The sequence below is a fragment of the Chiloscyllium plagiosum genome, unplaced genomic scaffold (assembly GCF_037043375.1).
Source record: "Chiloscyllium plagiosum isolate Xiang-an unplaced genomic scaffold, Cpla_swu_hap1 HiC_scaffold_13, whole genome shotgun sequence".
NCBI lineage: Eukaryota > Metazoa > Chordata > Chondrichthyes > Orectolobiformes > Hemiscylliidae > Chiloscyllium > Chiloscyllium plagiosum.
The window spans coordinates 62,495,158-62,517,460 of NW_028270151.1; the positions used below are offsets into that span (position 1 = coordinate 62,495,158).

Below are 22,303 nucleotides of genomic sequence, written 5' to 3' on the forward strand. Positions count from 1 at the left end.
TGCCTTGAAACGTAACAAAGATTAAAACATAAATTCATCAATTTGTCTGTGGATGAAAGTGCACCTCAGGCACACTGAGCTGCTGTGAATTACTCTCCAAGATGATCCTGGCTCCTGTTTTTAATTTGCCTGTGAGTCACAGAGAGACTTTTGTGAGAAACTGTAAAATGCTTTTGTCACCTTTTTCTCTAGTTCTGCCAGATTAAGTTCAAAACCACATATGTATGAGTCATTAGGGAAGAAATTTGACTTGCACCAATAAAGGCTAACATGTGATTGATCCACAGGATGGTCGCAGGCTCAAGGCAAGTTCAAATTGGGGTCATTTTTGAACGGAAGCACCAAATGGGTATCCAAGAGTACTTTGCCAGTCCTGGACAGTGAGAATTCACTAAACCTTCTGATTGAGCCAAACTAGAGGAAGGTCCCAGGGAAAAAGGCAGGAATCCTTTGGAAGAAGTCAAGGCTGAGTTATTGCTGGTCTTCATTACTTATGTGGAATGAAGAGGAGAAAAGGAGATGTTTTCACCCCTTTACATGAGCCTCCAACAAATACAAAGAGGTGATGCAACCAATGCCACCTGCTCACGAGAACCATGATGGAGCAGACAATCAGATCCATGAGAAGGTGACTGGATCAGTCAGCTGGTAGCCTCCAACACCCTCCTGTAATAGTCTTGATTGTTGTGGTGCTATGTCCTCCATCCCATAGCCCTCCAGAGGGTGTGAACATTGAGAATGGTAAGGCCCTGGAGTCACATAGCCCATGGAAAAATGAGGAGATCTTGACTGAGGGTAGAGGTGGGAATAAAGGTTTAAGGAGAGGATTCAGAGCAAGAAGATGCCCCTGCTGTGAGCTCCTCCCAACTTCAATGACCAGAAACCCCGTCTTCTCTCTTAACAGTCTTCAATATTCCCTCTGCATCAGAGACTTGAGGGGAAGCCCTGCTCCAAGTTGCAGTCCTGCACCCAGTTGCAGACATCTGAGTTTTCTGAAACAGCTTGGGAGAGAAAAAGCAGCATATTGATTTATATAGCCTCCACATTAATGATGGCTGCAGTCTATTTACATTCAAAGAATCATAGAATTCCTCCAGTTTGGAAGTGGGCCATTCAGCCCATCTAGTTCACACCAACTCTCTGAAGAACATTCCACCCAGACCCCTCCCCCCAACCCTATCCCTGTTACCCTGCATTTCCCATAACTAATCCACCCAGCCTGCACATCCCTAGACACCATCGGTAATTTAGCTTGGCAATCCACCTAACCTCCATATTAATTAAAGAGTTGCCTGCATGAATGTCATTCATCACTTCTGTTGCCCTCTAGTTCCTAACTCAGAAATCTTCCTGGCTCTTGTTACTTTACCTAATTGTAGCCCTTCATTTCAGACTCTGATTGAGATAGCACAGCAGCTTTTCTTTTATTTCTGATGGGCTGCTCATTCAATTGCTTGCAATGCCTGAATGTGACATGAGGCTCTCCCCAATTTTCAACTCCTGCCTGAAAGGTATTGCTGTACAATATGGTAGATATTTAGAAAAGTATATCGCAGAAAAGGAGACAGAGCTTTTCTGTCATTTTGATGCTGGCTTTAACAAGGGGCATTGTTTAAATGTATTTGGCTACAAGTCATAGAATAGCACGTAGTTAATTTTTGAAACAATTTAGAATGATGATTAACTGTTTTAATTTCCTACACACCATAATCGAAGACTGTTCAAATATATTTTGGTGATGGAAAGGCAGTTGTTCCTGGAACTTGTATACCTACAGGGCAAGAAGTAAGATTGATGTATGTAATCAACCTTTTTCCAAAACACACAAATGTGATATATCACATTAATCCCAGAAATAATTATGAACAGTTTCCCAGAATTTTCACAAACAGCATTAAAATGAAGGTTAGGTTGAATACTTTTATCCTTGGGCTTGAATCTGAAATGTTGCTTTGTAGAAAAGAATAAATGACACGTTAACTATGTTGAAGGTGGTGCAGATTATTGAATTAAAGTGTGGATAGACAGATTGTCTTTTCACATAAAATATTCTGAAAATAGTATAGGTCGATTCAGTCAATGCTAATAGCAACAATCACAGTATTTAAATTAATTTTGTTGCACATCACAGCTAGGTATACTTAATAGCAAATGGTTGAAAGTTATTATTTCTTGATGTTTCTTTTTCTTTCATCTACACTGAATTGTTTATTGAATAAGATGACTGGAAACAAATATTTATGCCTGAAATTTCCTTACAGCACTACCCACTGGCATGACTTTATCAGAACTTGCAGGGAAACGCTTGGGAAATTTTACAGCACGGTCTCGTGTACTTGCTCTACTTGTATTTTATTCTCGAAGTCAGGTGTCGTCAAATTAATTTATGTGTTCAAGCAACTTTTTCCTTGCTGTTGTTCTTGAGAGAAACTACCATTGATGCTTGAGACAAAACAAAGGAGTTCACTGGTGATTAGATTTGCTTAATTTTATACTACAGTGTTGTGAACTGTGAAAGTACCAACATAATGTCAAACAATACATAAGATGACATAAAGATAAAAATAAGATGGCATAACTGCAAATGTAAATATTGCAGCAGGAAATCACTGTAGCAATTTCTGTCTTTTGAGCCATATTCTTATTGACAGCTTTACCAAGTTTGAAAACATCCCTTTGATCTCCATTTGGATTTCCACACAAGGAAATGATATCATCGTTTTCCCTCACTTCCTTTACAGAATCTTTTCTTTACTAACTGGTTGAACAAATTAAGGAAATCTCTGGATAACCAATCCCTAAATAAGCCTTTCTATTAAATGTGCATTTCAAGTTGCATGAATATTAAAATTTTTAGCCATTTGTTACTTATGAAATTTACTTGCAATTGTGAGAAATTAAATATTTTATTTCTAAGACCTATATATAGGGTCAATCCAAATACTGTGTTTTACTTATTCATGAAATCACGGAGTCTACCATTGTCAATGTGTTTATCAGCAGTAAAAGAGGTTTCCTATTTGTATTGAGATGCAACTGTTCCAGATACTATGTGAAGAAGATTGCAGAAAGGCAAGTAACATAAAAATAAATAGCAACACCTAAATCATCAGTTTATTTCGAATGAAAATGTGCCAAATGTATAATTAGCTAATTTTCTCTGAAGGCAAGAAATTGTGCTGAACACTGAGATGTTCTTTCCTACAATTAATTTTCAAACAATTAGACTTTTGTTTCTAAATATTTATGTTTAAAAGATATGTTAAGTCTGGTCTAAACTGTTTTCCACTCTTTATTTAAATTTGAAATGGCTACTCAGAGACATTGGTTAAATGTAGTTCTCTTCCATCAGGTACAATGATGATGCAGTTGCCATATGTGCAATAAAGGGAAGGTCCAAGGTTAGTCAAAATTTATGCTTCAGTCTTATCCTAATATCTAGAAAACTGAAGACTCCTGTTATGCCTCCAAAGGCATCTCAGTGATTTTTGTTTAAAACAATATGAGCCACTCGCATCAGTAACAGCAACCATTAGGCAGGCCCTGTCGTGGCTGGGTGGATTTGGGGAGGACAGAAGGATGACAGATAAGTGATTGGCCCCACAGACATAAACATACCCTCCCTCCATCACTGACACTCAGTAGCAGCAGTCTGTGCTGTCAACAAGATGCTTTGCAGCAATTCACCAAAGATTGACAATACTTTCTAAACCCACAACCACTTCCATCTAGAAAGACAAGATACATGGGAGCACCATCACCTTCAAGTTCCCCTCCAAGTCACTCACCCACTCTGACTTGGAAATAAATTGCCAATCCTTCACTGTCACTGGGTCAAAATCCAGGAATTCCCTCCCCACGTGAACTGTGGCGGTTCAAGGCAGCAGCTCACCAACACCTTCTCAAGGGCAACTAGGGATGGGTAATAAAATGATGGCCAGCCAGTGATGCCCGTGTCCCATGCATGAATTTTAAAAAGGACAGCTAGTTAGACCTTAACCATACCAGGAAACCCTGAGAAGTGCAATCCCACTGCATGTTATACTCACTGCTAAGGGATTTCTGGAGATGATTAAATGGATCTTATGCCCTGATAATCATAAACGTGTGGCTCGCTATGTTTGTAAAGATGGCTCCAAAATTTCCTGAATGTTATCCCATCTAAAATACTACCATGTGTTTTTCAGGTGCCCTTGTGAGTGTTACAAAGCTCTACAAAACTAGGCACGTTGATGTCACTAAGTAACTGAAAAATGAGTGCAGTAATGTCCACATTTGCGATATTTTATGTGTGTTCACAGTACCTCATCAGATTTTTCTGACCAGAAATTGTCAGCATCTCACTGGTTCTTTGGTCGTATGAATTAAGCATTAAATTGTGTGAAGTTCAAAAGGTATCATTTTAAGGATATTTCTAATTTAATGTCAAAAAATTCAGACAAGAATTTGTGCTTTTGCAATATGTAAAATTAATATTGATATGGAGAGTCCTGATGTGCCCAGTTTTATAGAGCTCTGCCACATTCCACAAGAACACTTGACAGATATCTTTTTGTATTTTAGATGGGTGTTATGGACCAGACTGGACCCCTTCTAAATATTTTAAGAAGGTAGCCTCGACACTAATTTCTTATTTTAAAGGCAAATGTAAGTACTGTGTTCCAGATGCAATTCGACTGGTCAACCTACTTGATATTCAGCAAAACACATTTTATTCAAACACTATAGTTAAAATACAACAATAGAAAGAAGAACTTAGAATATCTTAGCTCTAGTGAAAAACTTGACAGAATAATAGATACAGTAACTATTCCTCATTAACTGTTCCAATACAGCAATATCCCATAAACACAGTTCCTCGTCAAAAAGTCAGTCAGAAACAGATTGTCTCACAAGCAATTCAGCAGCTGAAACAGAGAAAAACTATCAAGTGAAAACTCAGAGAGAGTAGCAGTCAGGAGGCATTTACTGCAACTTCCAACCATGTTGAGACTTCAACAACAACTGCTTAAAGCTGAATCTAAAAAATGAAAAAAAAAGAGAAATCCTGGTTTGTAAGAGCTGGCCATACACATCCAGACTGTTCCTATTGTTCCGACTTTAGAAAAAAGACCCAAAGCCTCACAAGCTGTTTATGTTAACACAGACTGTTCCATGCCTCCCGTTCATCTCTCTCTTAAAATAAACCAGGACAAAATATACCTCTTAAAGCTACAGCATCATCAGGTTGGGATAATACTCAGGGGATCGTGGAGCCATCTTTAAAAACAATTTGAGCCAGAAGTGTATGATAATCAGGGCATAACACCCATTTAAAAACCTCTCTCCTCCATCCACCCATATACACAGAATGTTTTGGAAAGGGTGAAAAGATGTTTTGTTGCCACATGGACATCCTTTCAAACCTCAGCAGGGCCATCACTGTTATAACCTTAGACTTAATCTTTCACTGACCCAGCATTCGTCAAGTAGAGTTATAGTAGATGTCTGTTAGAAAGGCACTGGGAATTACAGCTCTCACAAACTCAAAACTAAGGCTGAAGTATGCATAGCCATCTTCAGCAAGAAGTACCTAGTGAATGATTCACCTCAGAACATTCAGGTTTCGCTATTACTGAAGCCACTCTTTGCGCAATTTTAGTCACTCCATGTGGCATCGAGAACTACTAAGTGACTGGATACAGCTAAAGATTTCAGTTCCAGACAATTCCTGGAATGCTGAAGACTTATGCTCAGTAACAAACTGCGCCTCCAGCCAAAGTGTTCCAAAACAACAATTAATGGGCATATGCCATCAAGGTGAAAAATTGTCATTTTAAGTCCTGTGTTCAAAATGCAGGATAAATCCAACCCAGTCAATTACTGTCTTATCAGTCTAATATTAGCAAAGTGATGTAATGTTTTGCAGGTAGTGTTACCAAGTGATACTTACTCACAAATAACCAGTTCACCAATATTCTGTTTAGGTTTCACCAAGACCATTTAGACCCTGACCTCTTTAAACCTTTTGTCCAAACATGGACAAAAGAATTGAATTGGACTGTCAAGGTAAGAATACCTACTCATGACATCAAAGCTGTATTTCATCAAACATTGTTACAAGGCTGAACTCTGACACACATACAATCATTCACTTTCTCTATTTTTCCAGTGTTGTAAAATTCTCAAGTTTCTGGCACAAGTAGCAAAAATGTCAATCAATGAACAGAGGGTAATGCAACTCCAATTCATGATAGCTGATTAATAACAGATGTGGGTCTCAGCCATATCAAGCTCACAAGCTGTTGCCGTAAGTAGTTCTTGAATAACATTCTGCTCTGTTTTTTGTCTTTACTTGCTTAGAGTTATTGTAAGATATGAAACATATTACTCTAAACTGACTGTACTTTACATGTAACTCTGTTAAAATCTTATAAAATAAGTGAATATAGGAAATACCTCAGTTCTTATAATCTGATGGTGGGGTTCACAATGTTTAAAACCACCTTTTGCTGCTCTAATTGAAAGATTTATCTTTGTTACCATTCTATTAAGCAATCAGTAAATGCTGCATAACTTGGCTTTTAAAATAACATTTACCTTTTGCCATTTATTGGATTTTTTGACATATTATCAATACGATAATGAAAACCTAATTATCTGCTTTCACTAAAGTAGACACTAAAATGGGTTACTTAATTGTTTGACCTGCGTATCAAGAATAGACAAAAGAATATTGAATGACTTTAGACAGCTTTTGAGCACCCATGCTGACTACTCCATGATTAGTCAACATATGCAAAAGTAGAAAACTGTCAAGTGTCCTTTTGACAGATTTACATGGGTGAATAAATATGAATTATATAAGTTGAACTTACTTTTAATTTATTTTAAAACAGATCTAATTTGTCTTCCACTGGAGACAAAATAAAGATTTATCTAGGACTTGATTTTTTTTTAGTCTTCCTTACTTTGAGATCTCACTAATGTAGTGAACATCCATATCTTCATTCTCTGTTTTTTACTTTCAATCTGTTTTGAATCAGTTTTACTATATTAAGAGAAGAAGGAAGCAAGAGAGAAAAAATGTGAAAAGGAAGATATATTCCTTAACACCACTACAGAAACTTAATTCTGATATTAGACATTTTTAAAATCAGTATTTTATGCCACATCATACACACACAAAATGTTTTCTGTAGCATGGTTGAAGCTAGGTCTACAGTCAATATCTATGAACAAAACAAATAAATTCTAAATGATAAAAACAATTCCCATTAAGGAAAAAAAAATCACAATTTGTTAGATTATTTGACTGAGTTGTCAGCTCGGTGCTTTTCAATTGTACTTTCCATCTGTAATACCTACAGATCAGCCAGGGATGCAATGCACAAGTTAATACCAAGGAATTAAACATTATGGCTCTATAGTATTTGCTGTAGGTAGATTTAGTTTCTGCACAAACACTATTTCTATTAATAGCTTTTGACTGACAACAGAAGTGTGATTATTAAAATACCATGTTGTGATTTTTTTAAATGCAGACAAAGGTTTAGATTTCATGCTGTGAACAAATTCTATCACACTGCAGGATATTCATAACCATTGCCAGTGGCCACTTGTAGATGATATAGAACTTGCACCAAATTTCTCTCATTCTGATCAGAAATCTACATGGTCAGAGATAGAAATTGCAAAGAAAATGCTGACTTTGCACTTAATTTTGGAATGTTTTCTTTCTGTTACTCAACTTACCAATTACTAGGAAGATAGTACCTCAGTTCAAATGATGAAAAATTTAAACAGGCATTTCTTTATCACATCGTGTGGTAAAGAAACATATAATAAGTCATTGCATTGTTAATTACCTTTTATCGACATTTAATTCAATTCCTTTCATAATATTTTTTCTATAAACATGCAAAAGCAAAGGACTCATACCAAATGTTTGCATTGTCTGCCAACAGTTTTCTGACCAGCTTCTATTGGCTTTACTAGTAACAAAGCTGCTCAATACATATTTATAAAACGACATTTAAGAACCGATAACATAAGGTGTACTTCACCATTACTTTTACATCCTCAGGAACAGAACAATGGATAAAAATTGACAAATCAGATTAATTTTTATTGATCCATTCATTCCCACATTATAAAAGTTTAATTGCCAATTGTATTTCCCAAAAAAACAATTCCTATCTTCATCGTTGCTAGTTCTCTGCACAATATATTGTTAAAAGGAAAATATACTCAAACATCCAAACCACCATGACATAGTACGTTCTTTGTTACATTTCACTCATTCCTCCATTGCAGACTGGCTGCTGAATGTTAGCAGTAACTTTACATAACACCAGCTGGACCAAGACAGTTGCTGGGCAATTTTGTGAAAGTGTGAAAAGATGTCAGAGCTTGATATTCAAGAAGCTATTCATGGATATAGACAGCTTAGAGTTTGGCCAACCACTTATTTACATTTCTTGTGGATTTTCTAATCTATATTTCTTTTACCTCAGGAATTTCTTACTGGTTTTGCTATGTTCTTATCAAAGTTCCCACATGTTTACAGAATTACTGAGCAGGTAAAAGATATTTAGTAGTTTTAAAAACAATCCTGTAGAATATGTTGTGAATTAGGGCTCAAATTTATTTGGTAAAAAATAATTACCATCCAGATATAATGCTTGTTTACAATTTGGACAGATGACAATTCTGAATTTTCATTGTTTAAGGGAGTACACTATATGAATAGTTATCCATTGTTTGAGTAACAACTCCAACCTTTGTAATTATTGTTACTTCTCAGTGGAAAATACTTGATGGTATGCTCTATAGAAAGCACCCAGTGTCTCAGAATGGTCTCACAGCTTTTCATTTATTTTAGAATGGTAACATTCTTTCTGACAATTCAGAGTTTGATTTTCAGCAAATGATCCACAGAGTTTTTTTGTTACATTTTTTCTCTTTTTCATTATAAACTATTGCTAATAAGATAGCAGCTTTTTGTGACTTCACAATTGAGTATTTGTCTCTTGCTAGTGTTGTGGGGAAAATCACCAGTCTCAGAGTCAGGATCAGATTCAACGACAGAGTTTATTGTACAAAGGAACTGAAGCTCCGGGAGAGAGAGAGACGTCTGGCAGCATGGCTGTCAGCTATGAGCTTTCTCTCACCCTCGGAGCACATGTCACGATATCTTATACATTTCATGGAGTAATGGTCCAAATATTGAGTCTTTGTTTGTGCAGCATGGTTTGTTTACAGAAAGCATTACTGAGTCATTGTCAGTTTCAGAGGAATGTAACAGAGTCATTGTCAGTTTCAGCAGCTATGCAGAAGTCCATTGCTGCAGTAATTGGTCAAGAGTATGCTACCTGAGAAGGAAGATTGTTTTCCATTACTGCAAATTGAAAGTATGAACACTTGTATACAAGCTGTCTCAGGTTGCTAACATTTCTGTTGAAGGTGGTGGCTGGACTCAGACACTTTGGCAGGCAGTAGACATTGCTGATGTATATTCTCTCCCCCACCTGCCTTAAACTAATTATCTATGTTCTGTGTCTATTATGCTGGTATCCTGTTGACCTCAGGCAGTATCTGTGTATGCTTTGCTGTACTTTTCCATGTAATGGCTCAGCGGCCATCTTGAGTGCTAAGTGACCAACCTATGGCTCAGCGGCCATCTTGTGTCTCTGTGGATGTCAAGGAGTACAAGTTTCTTTGGGGGCTCTTCTGTAGTGACACTTGCTCCTGGCATGGCCCGCGTCAGTAGCACCTTACAGCAAAGCTTTAAACACCTGAGGCCTAGGCAGAATACCAGTATGAGTGAAATAAGGAGAACAATCCTGTGTGCCAAATAGGGTCTCCAGGATTTGCCTACCAGCCATTCTAGCCAGCTCTCTCCTCCTGTGGCTCCTTGTCTGAAGTCATCTAGCTGGTCCCGAATGTTTTTGATTGCCTGTGTAATATTGTAAGAATCGTCAATAACATGGGTTATACACTTGTACATAGTCCTCCTTGCTGGGCTAACTGATAATGCACCGCGTAGAATGTCTGCTATGTGTAAAGTCTGAGTTCAGCCAATTCACTATTGATTGCATATAGAGCCTTTGATATATTTTTCCTTAAGATTATCAATCCACACACAATGTAGTTTCGGTTCTTAGCATTGACGACCCCTGCTGCCACCCCCCCGCCCCCCCACCAAGACAGCAATCCCAAAAACATATACCCCAAGGATGATCCAAGCATGGTGGGAATTTGCCAATCAGCTCAGAATTCTCAACTAATGGAGCTGGTCAGTATTTTTCTCCGAAAATGTCCCCCACTGGGGCGTGGTACATTGAGGGGTCCTATCATTCCTACTGCGAAAAGGTTCGGGAGGTTTGGTGTGTCAGTCACATAAATCCCCATAAATAAGTAAACAAATCCCTTCGCTGTTTGATAGCATACAGTGTCCTGTTCCTGGGCCTTTTTGTCTACCCATCTCGCCTCTGACTCCCCGTTTGTTCCTCCCAGCTGGTAGGTATCAAAGGGTTTGTCCATGTGGCAGAGCTTACATAAGTGCCATTGCACTGTCTGCATATAAACTGCCTTCCTGCAGTCACGTTCAAGCATGCCTGCTTGCTGCAGGTGTAGGTATGTTGTCCCCGAGTTATTGTAAAGTGCTGGTGAGTACATTGTGTCTAACACATGAACTGTTTCTAGGTACTAGGGCATAAACACATCCCCATCCCTGCCCCGTGAAACCGAGTGGGTAAACTGCGATGTTTAAATAGGTCTTTCCCTCCCTCTGTTGAGCCGGTGGGCTTGACCAATTCCACATACCTATCCTGGAGTTCCCTTTTCTATTTCCCAAGCTGTGCCTTACATGGTGGGCCTGAGATATCTATTGTGTATAAGTTGCCAGGGGTCCACACAGGGGTGGCCACAAATAAGGATTTGAGTGATCGCGCCAGTGTATAACAGACAGTTTGGTTGCCATGTAAATTTAGCTGGGTTTGTAAAAGAGGTTATCATCAAATCCCGACAGGCTTCTGGCTATTGCAACATTTAGAAACAGTAATACATACTCAAGTATATATATGATTAAAGTTAAATGAGATTAATAGCCAGTGTCCCTTTTTTTATTTAATGGTACCTGGAAGTTGGCAACAGTAGGTGATTTCTGTGTCTCATCAGCAATTTCATCTGGGCCTCTGGATGGTTTGCTTGATTGTGGACTCGGTGCTCTCCCCTTGGTCACTGCCTTGCTTGCAGTTCCTGTGTGTGCCTGGGGGCAGGTCAATCATATTAGTCCGTTCATAAGGGTCCTTATACGGTTTGAGTTGGGTCTAGTGCTTCCACGTGTCTTTTCTCCTAATGTCTATACAGGCTTAGGTGTCACCACTGATTGTAACTTGGTTGGGCCCGTTCCATTTTGAGGCAAAGCCTGGTTTGTCAGGCAGGGTTTGTGTGAGGACGTGGCTCCCAGTTGCTGGGACCTCAGCAAAGGTTTCTTTTCACTCTTGACTCTCCAGTTACCTGTCTGTCATATCCACCACAAATTCACCTGCACCTCCACACACATCATTTACTGCATCCGCTGCACCCGGTGTGGCCTCCTCTATATTGGGGAGACAGGCCGCCTACTTGCGGAACGTTTCAGAGAACACCTCTGGGACACCCGGACCAACAAACCCAACCACCCCGTGGCTCAACACTTCAACTCCCCCTCCCACTCCACCAAGGACATGCAGGTCCTTGGACTCCTCCATCGCCAGACCATAGCAACACGATGGCTGGAGGAAGAGCACCTCATCTTCCGCCTAGGAACCCTCCAACCACAAGGGATGAACTCAGATTTCTCCAGTTTCCTCATTCCCCTCCCCCCACCTTGTCTCAGTCCCAACCCTCGAACTCAGCACCACCTTCCTAACCTACAATCTTCTTCCTGATCTCTCCGCCCCCACCCCCACTCTGGCCTATCACCCTCACCTTATCCTCCTTCCACCTATCGCAATTCCAATGCCCCTTCCCCAAGTCCCTCCTCCCTACCTTTTATCTTAGCCTGCTTGGCACACTCTTCTCATTCCTGAAGAAGGGCTCATGTCCGAAATGTCGATTCTCCTGCAATTGGAGGTGACCTTGCTTAGCCCCATATAGTCAATTGTAGCTCCCATCAGGCTTTATTACTGGCCATGTTGGGGAAGTGGTTGTGCTCGTGGTTTCTCTCAGGAGTCCCTGTTTTACTAGACATTTAATTATCTCCATGACTGCTTTCTCTGCTTCAGGCTTGACTGGGTATTGCCGGTGGGGCTTATGATCTGGCTCAGGCACTCTTCCCGTTTGCAGATTCAAAGTATCTTGCTTTGCCTCTAGCTTTGCCTCTGCCTCTGCCTCGGGGATGGAGGCGCAGATGGCTCTGAATCCCCTCCTTTTCGAGATTCCAGTCCCTACTCGTGGCTGCAGCTACTTTAATAGTCTTGAGGTGACTTGTAAGTTTCCCAATCTCGGTCTTTCGATCATCCTGTTTTGGCCAGATCAATTTTCGTTTTGCACAGTCAATCAAGACTTCATATTCCTTCATGAGATTGTTTGCCATTATGGTGCCTTCATTATGTGGCACACATAAAATCTCATAGGGATATATATGTTATTGATTTCCATGAGGCTGGTCTTGTTTAAATAAGTGGATGTCTTATCCCCTCCTGCCCCAGTAAGGTAGGTCATTTTATTTGTGTGGGGTAAGGGTAAGTTGGTGATAAATACGCTCTCTCCTGTGTCTACCAGCATCTAGCATCCTTCGTTCCCACACGTTCTCGGGTCAATGAATTCAATACACGGAGTGACACCGAACAATTCTTCCGCCGCCTTCGCCTCCGTGCCTTCTTCTTCAATCAAGACTCTCGCCCACCCTCTGACGACCCCTTCTCCCACCTCCAACACACCCCGTCCACCTGGACACCCCGTGCTGGCCTCCTACCTGCCCTCGACCTCTTCATAGCAAACTGCCGCCGCGATATTAACCGCTACCTGAACTCCCACACTCCCCCCACCCACTCCACCCTCTCACCCTCGGAACGCGCAGCCCTCCACTCCCTCCGTTCCAACCCCAACCTCACCATCAAACCAGCTGACAAGGGAGGCGCAGTAGTAGTTTGGCGCACTGACCTTTACACCGCTGAGGCCAAACGCCAGCTCGCAGATACCTCCTCCTACCGTCCCCTTGACCATGACCCCACCCCCCACCACCAAACCATCATCTCCCAGACCGTCCATAACCTCATCACCTCAGGGGACCTCCCATCCACCGCCTCCAACCTCATAGTCCCACAACCCCGAACCGCCCGTTTCTACCTCCTGCCCAAAATCCACAAACCTGACTGCCCCGGACGACCCATCGTCTCAGCCTGCTCCTGCCCAACCGAACTCATCTCGGCATACCTCGACACGGTCCTGTCCCCATTAGTCCAAGAACTCCCCACCTACGTTCGTGACACCACCCACGCCCTCCACCTCCTCCAGGATTTCCGCTTCCCCGGTCCCCAACGCCTCATCTTCACCATGGACATCCAGTCCCTGTACACCTCCATCCCCCATCACAAAGGACTCAAAGCACTCCGCTTCTTCCTTTCCCGCCGTACCACCCAGTACCCTTCCACCGACACCCTCCTTCGACTGACCGAACTGGTCCTCACCCTGAACAACTTTTCTTTCCAATCCTCCCACTTTCTCCAAACAAAAGGAGTAGCCATGGGCACCCGCATGGGCCCCAGCTATGCCTGCCTCTTCGTAGGGTATGTGGAACAATCCATCTTCCGCAACTACACTGGCCCCACCCCCCATCTTTTTCTTCGCTACATTGATGACTGTATCGGCGCTACCTCGTGCTCCCACGAGGAGGTTGAACAGTTCATCCACTACACCAACACCTTCCACCCCGACCTCAAATTCACCTGGACAGTCTCGGACTCCTCCCTCCCCTTCCTAGACCTTTCTGTTTCTATCTCAGGCGACCGAATCAACACGGACATCTACTACAAACCTACCGACTCCCACAGCTACCTGGACTACACCTCCTCCCATCCTGCCCCCTGTAAAAACGCCATCCCATTCTCCCAATTCCTTCGTCTCCGCCGCATCTGCTCCCAGGAGGACCAGTTCAAAATACGTACAACACAGATGGCCTCCTTCTTCAAGGACCGCAATTTTCCCCCCCGACGTGGTCGACGGTGCCCTCCACCGCATCTCCTCCACTTCCCGCTCCTCCGCCCTTGAGCCCTGCCCCTCCAACCGCCACCAGGACAGAACCCCACTGGTCCTCACCTACCACCCCACCAATCTCCATGTACAGCGCATCATCCGCCGTCACTTCCGCCACCTCCAAACAGACCCCAGCACCAAGGATATATTTCCCTCCCCTCCCCTATCAGCTTTCCGTAGAGACCACTCCCTCCGCGACTCCCTTGTCAGATCCACACCCCCCACCGACCCAACCACCACTCCCGGCACCTTCCCTTGCAACCGCAGGAGGTGCAACACTTGCGCCCACACCTCCCCCCTCACTTCTCTCCAAGGCCCCAAGGGAAACTTCCATATCCGCCACAGATTCACCTGCACCTCCACCCACATCATCTACTGCATCCGCTGCAGCCGGTGTGGCCTCCTCTATATTGGGGAGACAGGCCGCCTACTTGCGGAGCGATTCAGGGAGCACCTCTGGGCCACCCGGACGAACCAACCCAACCAATCTGTGGCACAGCATTTCAACTCCCCCTCCCACTCCACCGAGGATATGCAGGTCATTGGACTCATCCACCGCCAAACCACAACAACCCGACGGTCGGAGGAGGAGCGTCTTATCTTCCGACTGGGAACCCTCCAACCGCAGGGGATGAACTTGGACTTCACCAGTTTCTTCATCCCCCCTCCCCCACCTTGTCTCAGCCGGATCCTTCCAGCCCGGCACCGCCTTCCTGACCTGCAGTCTTCTTCTTGACCTCTCCGCCTCCACCCTACTCCGACCTATCACCCTCACCTTGACCTCTTTCCACCTATCACATTTCCAACTCCCCTCCTCCAAGTCCCTCCTCCCTACCTTTTATCTTCTCCTGCTGAACACTCTCTGCTCATTCCTGAAGAAGGGCCTGTGCCCGAAACGTCGAATCTCCTGTTCCCTGGATGCTGCCTGACCTGCTGTGCTGTTCCAGCAATAAAGTTTCAACTTTGATCTCCAGCATCTGCAGACCTCACTTTCTCCTAGAAGATTTCAACCTACTGCGAATCCTCTTACAAGGATGCCTTCCTTGAAGAAGCTCTCTGCCTCTCTCTACAAAGATCTCAGTGAGTCCCTCTCTCACTGCACACCCCAGGTCATCTCCTCTGCACAGAAGCTCTTCAGCCATATTCTGAAGCAGACTCGTTACCACAGCCATGTCTCCTTCCTCAGCACCTGCCTACGGAACCGACTGATCCCCCATGGACTCCAGATCACCTTCCGACCAACACAATTTGGACCCAACCAGGACTACCAGTACCTGCAACAAATCCGCAGCCTCCAGCAACGGACCTCCCTCCGGATCCTCCACTCCACGCTTGCAGCCATGCGCCGGTACCTACACTCCCTGCAGCTCGACCTACCCCAGCTCAGGACAACTCTCTCACAGACCTGTAAAGGACCTCTACTGTTCTTCATTTACAGAAGAATCCATAGACTGAACAAACAGTTCTTTCTAGCCATTTCGGAAATTAAAGGCAGTAAGTACCAAAAACTTTCATGCACTTACCCCCAAACTCCGGATTCCTCAACCGTTCCAGAAACTTCCATCGGCCTCCGAAACCAGTCCGGCGCCATTACACACGCGGCCGCTACAGCGCCCGCGGCAATAGCCGCAGACGCCGCCGACGATGACGTCACTTCCGCCCCCACCGACCTCGCAACCTTCATGATCGCGGCCCAAACAACCGCCTCCGGAATCGCCGCACAGACAACCTGCTCTGCGATCGTCATGAAGACAATCACCAACAGATTGGCGACCTCCGCGGCCACGGGGAAGAACTCTGTCTGCGTGGTCGCCGCAGCTACTTCCGCCCCCAGTGACGTCAGCAATCTACGTTTGGACCACATCGCCGCATGTGTCTCCGCCCCCCCGCCGCGTTCCGTCACCACGCCTGACCCCGCCCCCAAGCCGCGTTCCGCCACCACGCCTAACTCCGCCCCCCGGCCGAGTTCCATCACCGTGCCTAACCCCGCCCCCACGCCGCGTTCCGTCACCGCGCCTAACTCCGCCCCCCGGCCGAGTTCCGTCACCGCGACTAACCCCGCCCCCCCGCCGGTCTCTATCACCATGTCCAACTCCGCCCCCAAGCCGACCTCTGTCCCCGCCCCCAGGCCTAACCCCGCCCCCACATCCAGCTCCAGCCCCACACCAGGTCCTAGCTCCCAGCCCTGCCGTGTGTTCACCATCCCTCCAGACTTGCCCCTCTCTGAGGATGAAAGATCAGTCCTCAGCAGAGGTCTCACCTTCGTTCCCACACGTTCTCGGGTCAATGAATTCAATACACGGAGTGACACCGAACAATTCTTCCGCCGCCTTCGCCTCCGTGCCTTCTTCTTCAATCAAGACTCTCGCCCACCCTCTGACGACCCCTTCTCCCACCTCCAACACACCCCGTCCACCTGGACACCCCGTGCTGGCCTCCTACCTGCCCTCGACCTCTTCATAGCAAACTGCCGCCGCGATATTAACCGCTACCTGAACTCCCACACTCCCCCCACCCACTCCAACCTCTCACCCTCGGAACGCGCAGCCCTCCACTCCCTCCGTTCCAACCCCAACCTCACCATCAAACCAGCTGACAAGGGAGGCGCAGTAGTAGTTTGGCGCACTGACCTTTACACCGCTGAGGCCAAACGCCAGCTCGCAGATACCTCCTCCTACCGTCCCCTTGACCATGACCCCACCCCCCACCACCAAACCATCATCTCCCAGACCGTCCATAACCTCATCACCTCAGGGGACCTCCCATCCACCGCCTCCAACCTCATAGTCCCACAACCCCGAACCGCCCGTTTCTACCTCCTGCCCAAAATCCACAAACCTGACTGCCCCGGACGACCCATCGTCTCAGCCTGCTCCTGCCCAACCGAACTCATCTCGGCATACCTCGACACGGTCCTGTCCCCATTAGTCCAAGAACTCCCCACCTACGTTCGTGACACCACCCACGCCCTCCACCTCCTCCAGGATTTCCGCTTCCCCGGTCCCCAACGCCTCATCTTCACCATGGACATCCAGTCCCTGTACACCTCCATCCCCCATCACAAAGGACTCAAAGCACTCCGCTTCTTCCTTTCCCGCCGTACCACCCAGTACCCTTCCACCGACACCCTCCTTCGACTGACCGAACTGGTCCTCACCCTGAACAACTTTTCTTTCCAATCCTCCCACTTTCTCCAAACAAAAGGAGTAGCCATGGGCACCCGCATGGGCCCCAGCTATGCCTGCCTCTTCGTAGGGTATGTGGAACAATCCATCTTCCGCAACTACACTGGCCCCACCCCCCATCTTTTTCTTCGCTACATTGATGACTGTATCGGCGCTACCTCGTGCTCCCACGAGGAGGTTGAACAGTTCATCCACTACACCAACACCTTCCACCCCGACCTCAAATTCACCTGGACAGTCTCGGACTCCTCCCTCCCCTTCCTAGACCTTTCTGTTTCTATCTCAGGCGACCGAATCAACACGGACATCTACTACAAACCTACCGACTCCCACAGCTACCTGGACTACACCTCCTCCCATCCTGCCCCCTGTAAAAACGCCATCCCATTCTCCCAATTCCTTCGTCTCCGCCGCATCTGCTCCCAGGAGGACCAGTTCAAAATACGTACAACACAGATGGCCTCCTTCTTCAAGGACCGCAATTTCCCCCCCGACGTGGTCGACGGTGCCCTCCACCGCATCTCCTCCACTTCCCGCTCCTCCGCCCTTGAGCCCCGCCCCTCCAACCGCCACCAGGACAGAACCCCACTGGTCCTCACCTACCACCCCACCAATCTCCATGTACAGCGCATCATCCGCCGTCACTTCCGCCACCTCCAAACAGACCCCAGCACCAAGGATATATTTCCCTCCCCTCCCCTATCAGCTTTCCGTAGAGACCACTCCCTCCGCGACTCCCTTGTCAGATCCACACCCCCCACCGACCCAACCACCACTCCCGGCACCTTCCCTTGCAACCGCAGGAGGTGCAACACTTGCGCCCACACCTCCCCCCTCACTTCTCTCCAAGGCCCCAAGGGAAACTTCCATATCCGCCACAGATTCACCTGCACCTCCACCCACATCATCTACTGCATCCGCTGCAGCCGGTGTGGCCTCCTCTATATTGGGGAGACAGGCCGCCTACTTGCGGAGCGATTCAGGGAGCACCTCTGGGCCACCCGGACGAACCAACCCAACCAACCTGTGGCACAGCATTTCAACTCCCCCTCCCACTCCACCGAGGATATGCAGGTCATTGGACTCATCCACCGCCAAACCACAACAACCCGACGGTCGGAGGAGGAGCGTCTTATCTTCCGACTGGGAACCCTCCAACCGCAGGGGATGAACTTGGACTTCACCAGTTTCTTCATCCCCCCTCCCCCCACCTTGTCTCAGCCGGATCCTTCCAGCCCGGCACCGCCTTCCTGACCTGCAGTCTTCTTCTTGACCTCTCCGCCTCCACCCTACTCCGACCTATCACCCTCACCTTGACCTCTTTCCACCTATCACATTTCCAACTCCCCTCCTCCAAGTCCCTCCTCCCTACCTTTTATCTTCTCCTGCTGAACACTCTCTGCTCATTCCTGAAGAAGGGCCTGTGCCCGAAACGTCGAATCTCCTGTTCCCTGGATGCTGCCTGACCTGCTGTGCTGTTCCAGCAATAAAGTTTCAACTTTGATCTCCAGCATCTGCAGACCTCACTTTCTTCTACCAGCATCTCTCACTTTCTACCTCCAACTACTGCAGGCATGTAAATTCTCCCCTCTCCCTAATCCTTACGAATGGGGGTAGCTGGTTGTCAGCTCTGCGGACCTTGGGAGTCCTGCGGTTCCACAGTGTTCCAGGTGTTGTTTGGAGGTACCCCACGCTTTCCCCAGCACACTGTTTTTGTATGACCTGCTCTATTGCAGTGGCTGCAGTACTTCATGCTGTTCCTTGTCCTATTTCTCGGCTGTGGGGCCCTACAGTCTCTGGCAAAGTGTCCCTGTCGGCTACAGTTGTGGCTGGATAGTTTGGATCTGCTTTCGCCTCCGTTCCAGCAGACTGTTCTGTCGGGTTTTGTTTTTATTGCAGGAGCTCTTGCCTCCTGCACTCTGTTAGCCTACTCTACCAGGTCATCATAATTTTGGGATATTATCATTCCCATTTTCAGGATGGATTGATGGGTGCTAGAGAGCCCGTCTCTAAAAGCCTGAATGAATGCACAGTCCCCACGATCTGTGTTTGCTCGTCCTGAGCACTCCTGGTATATCCTAAATAATCATTCCCCATACTCTGAGGCTCCTTCCCCTTTAAGCTGTTTAGTGGTCATGATTTTGCTCCAGTTTGTGGGACCATTTCCTAATACTCACTGGATCTCTCCTTTAAAATGGATGGGTGAGGGAGGCCTACTGAGTATCTATCTCAGCTGTAAGGGCAACACCATTCCACCCATCCACCCCCCCCCCCCCCCCCCCCCCCACCCCCCCCACCCTTGTCTCGGGCTGCTGTGGCTCGGGCCTGCCAGCTACCTGTCTCCATTTGTCCATTGCGTGGGTTGCCCGGACCAGCTGATGTATATCCATCAAGTGCAGTTAGTGCCCTACCCATTTACTGTCTTGCTCTTCCCAGAACCTCATGTTTGCACTTCGGGGCTGTAATTTGCCCAGGGAGGCCATGATCTGTTGCCTTTCTCCCAGGGTAAAGGGTTTATAGTTTGCTTTTGGCTGCAACTCTGTCTCCCCCCTCTCGTGACTGGTGCTAGATTTGTTCTTGTACCTCCTGTTGTGCTGAGGGAGCAGTTGGTCCATGCTGTACAGTTTCATAGGAGAGGAGAGAGTCAGCCTCCCTTTCCTCCTGTACTTTTTCTAATCTTTACTCTTGCTCCTTTATCCTATCCGCCAGCTCCTCAATTCATTCTTGGTCTTTTCTCCACCTGCTAGTGGAGGCACCTACTAGTTCAATATATAGGCCTGCTAATTTGTACACTAACAATACTACTTTCTTTTTAGTTTTATTTCATTTTTCTTTTTCAATCCAATTCTGCTGCTGTACTAATGTCTGGGATGGGTCCCAACCACCTTTCTTCATCTGTTCTGTCCTACCTTGTCGTCTGGTCATTTCAACACATGCAGCTGGCTATCACACCAGTTAGTACACTTTCCTACTTACACTCCATAGGCATGCACTTATACTCAATCCAGTTACACATTACAGTCCTATACCTTTTTAAACTGTGTCTATGGCCTGGTCTGACTCTTCCCATTTGCAGATTCAAAGTGTCTCTTACCCAGCTCCCCAACTGTGGCCTTTGACCAGAGCACCAGGAATTAGAGATCCTGCTGACTACGCCAATTGTTATGGGGAAAATCGCCAGACTCGGAGTCAGGATCAGGGTTCAACGACAGAGTTTATTATACAAAGGAACTGGAGCTCCGGGGAGAGAGAGAGAGAGACGTCTGGCAGCACGGCTGTCAGCTGTGAGCCTTCTCTCACTCTCGGAGCACATGTCACGATATCGTATACATTCCATGGTGTAATGGTCCAGATATCAAGTCTTTGTTTGTGCAGCATGGTTTGTTTACAGAAAACGTTAGAGTCATTGTCAGTTTCAGTGGAAATTTACAGAGCCATTGTCAGTTTCAGCAGCTACGCAGAAGTCCATTGCTGCAGTAATTGGTTGTGATAGTTCTTCCTGCGATGGAAGATTGTTTTTAATTACTGCAATTCGAAGGTATTAACGCTTGTATACAAGCAGTCTCAGGTAGTTAACATTTCTATGGAAGATGGTGGCTGGACTCAGACACTTCAGCGGGCAGTAGACGTTGCTGATGTTTATTCTCTCCCCCACCCATCTTAAACTAATTACTGTATCTATATTCTGTGTCTTTTGTGCTGATATCCTGTTGACCTCAGGCAGTATCTGTGTATGCTTCACTGTACTTTTCAATGTAATGGCTCAGCGGCCACCTTGTGTGCTAAGTGACCAACTTACATCTCAGCGGCCATCTTGTGTCTGTGTGCCCCATGTCAGCATGCCCTGTGTCAACTCTTACTTCACTAGTGATGAGTAAATTTACTTGGGGTAAGAAATCTCAAAATAAATGCTCCTCAGACACAGTAACCTCAGAAGCTCCAGTTCAAAAATCATGTCATTTGTGTGTTGGTGGGAGAGGCATGGCTAGATCTTTCTCCTAAAGGAGGTCAGAAATGGAAAGGAAGATCAATATAAATTAATTCTCACGGAGGAAATGGGTGCTGGGGTCTGTTCATATTCAATAAAACAAGTGAGATATGAGACAGTGGATGTATTTAAATGTGACTAAATGGACCAGATTAGCAATAGAAAGTTCTACAGCAAGAGTTTTGTCAAATACATTGAGTTATCAATTATCATCAGATATTAGACAACATGATGCAGCTGCTATTCTTGCTGCAAAATTCAGATCTCAGACTGAAACTTGGCTTGATAGAATATATTTTCTTTTGATTTTTTTAATGAGGTGATCTGTCACTGAACGTTGCAGATTTTGTTTTAACAATAAAACAGAAGTTTATTAACTAAAAGAAATGAAGATAGAATACAATAAATGGTACTATATATTTGCAGCACAAATGAAATGATTTTTAAAGACACAGTAAAAGTATGATTCCAAAACATTATTTTACAAATATTAATAAAAATCCTTTGTATAGTACCCAAAAGGACCTCTTGATTATCTGTTGTAGAGTACATATACCAGAGAAATAAAATGTTTTCTTAATATATCAATAGGCTTATGATAACAGGCCTCATTCCTGATGAAGGGATTTTGCACGAAATGTCGATTTTCTTGCTCCTCGGATGCTGCCTGACCTGTTGTGCTTTTCCAGCACCACTCTAATCTTGACTTATGATAACTGTGGCTTTAACTTCTAGCTTTGAAGACTGATAGCTTTTCTGTAGAGCAATCATACACCTGAATGTAAGCATACACAACTTAAAGTAACTTTTGCAGGAGTTTATCACTAGCTATCACTAACTGTAAACTCAAAAGTAATCTAGTCAAAGTGTATTTTCCCTGTCTCAGGAACACTGCTGTATCGAGCCA

General features: G+C 45.3%; 1 protein-coding gene across 3 annotated transcripts in view; it reads left to right on the top strand.

Moving 5' to 3' along the window:
* Positions 1 to 3,348: 3,348 nt before the first annotated feature.
* LOC122555875 (coiled-coil domain-containing protein 195) overlaps positions 3,349 to 22,303 on the top strand; it is a 36,706-nt gene continuing 17,751 nt past the window's right edge. For 2 of the 3 annotated variants that reach the window (XM_087993674.1, XM_087993675.1), the window contains exons 1-3: positions 3,349 to 3,401; positions 5,967 to 6,048; positions 6,152 to 6,289. The gene's annotated coding sequence lies outside the window, so the exon portion shown is untranslated. Of the gene's footprint in view, positions 3,402 to 5,966; positions 6,049 to 6,151; positions 6,290 to 8,495; positions 8,562 to 22,303 lie in introns of all 3 variants that reach the window. The other variant, XM_087993673.1, reaches the window with a different exon arrangement.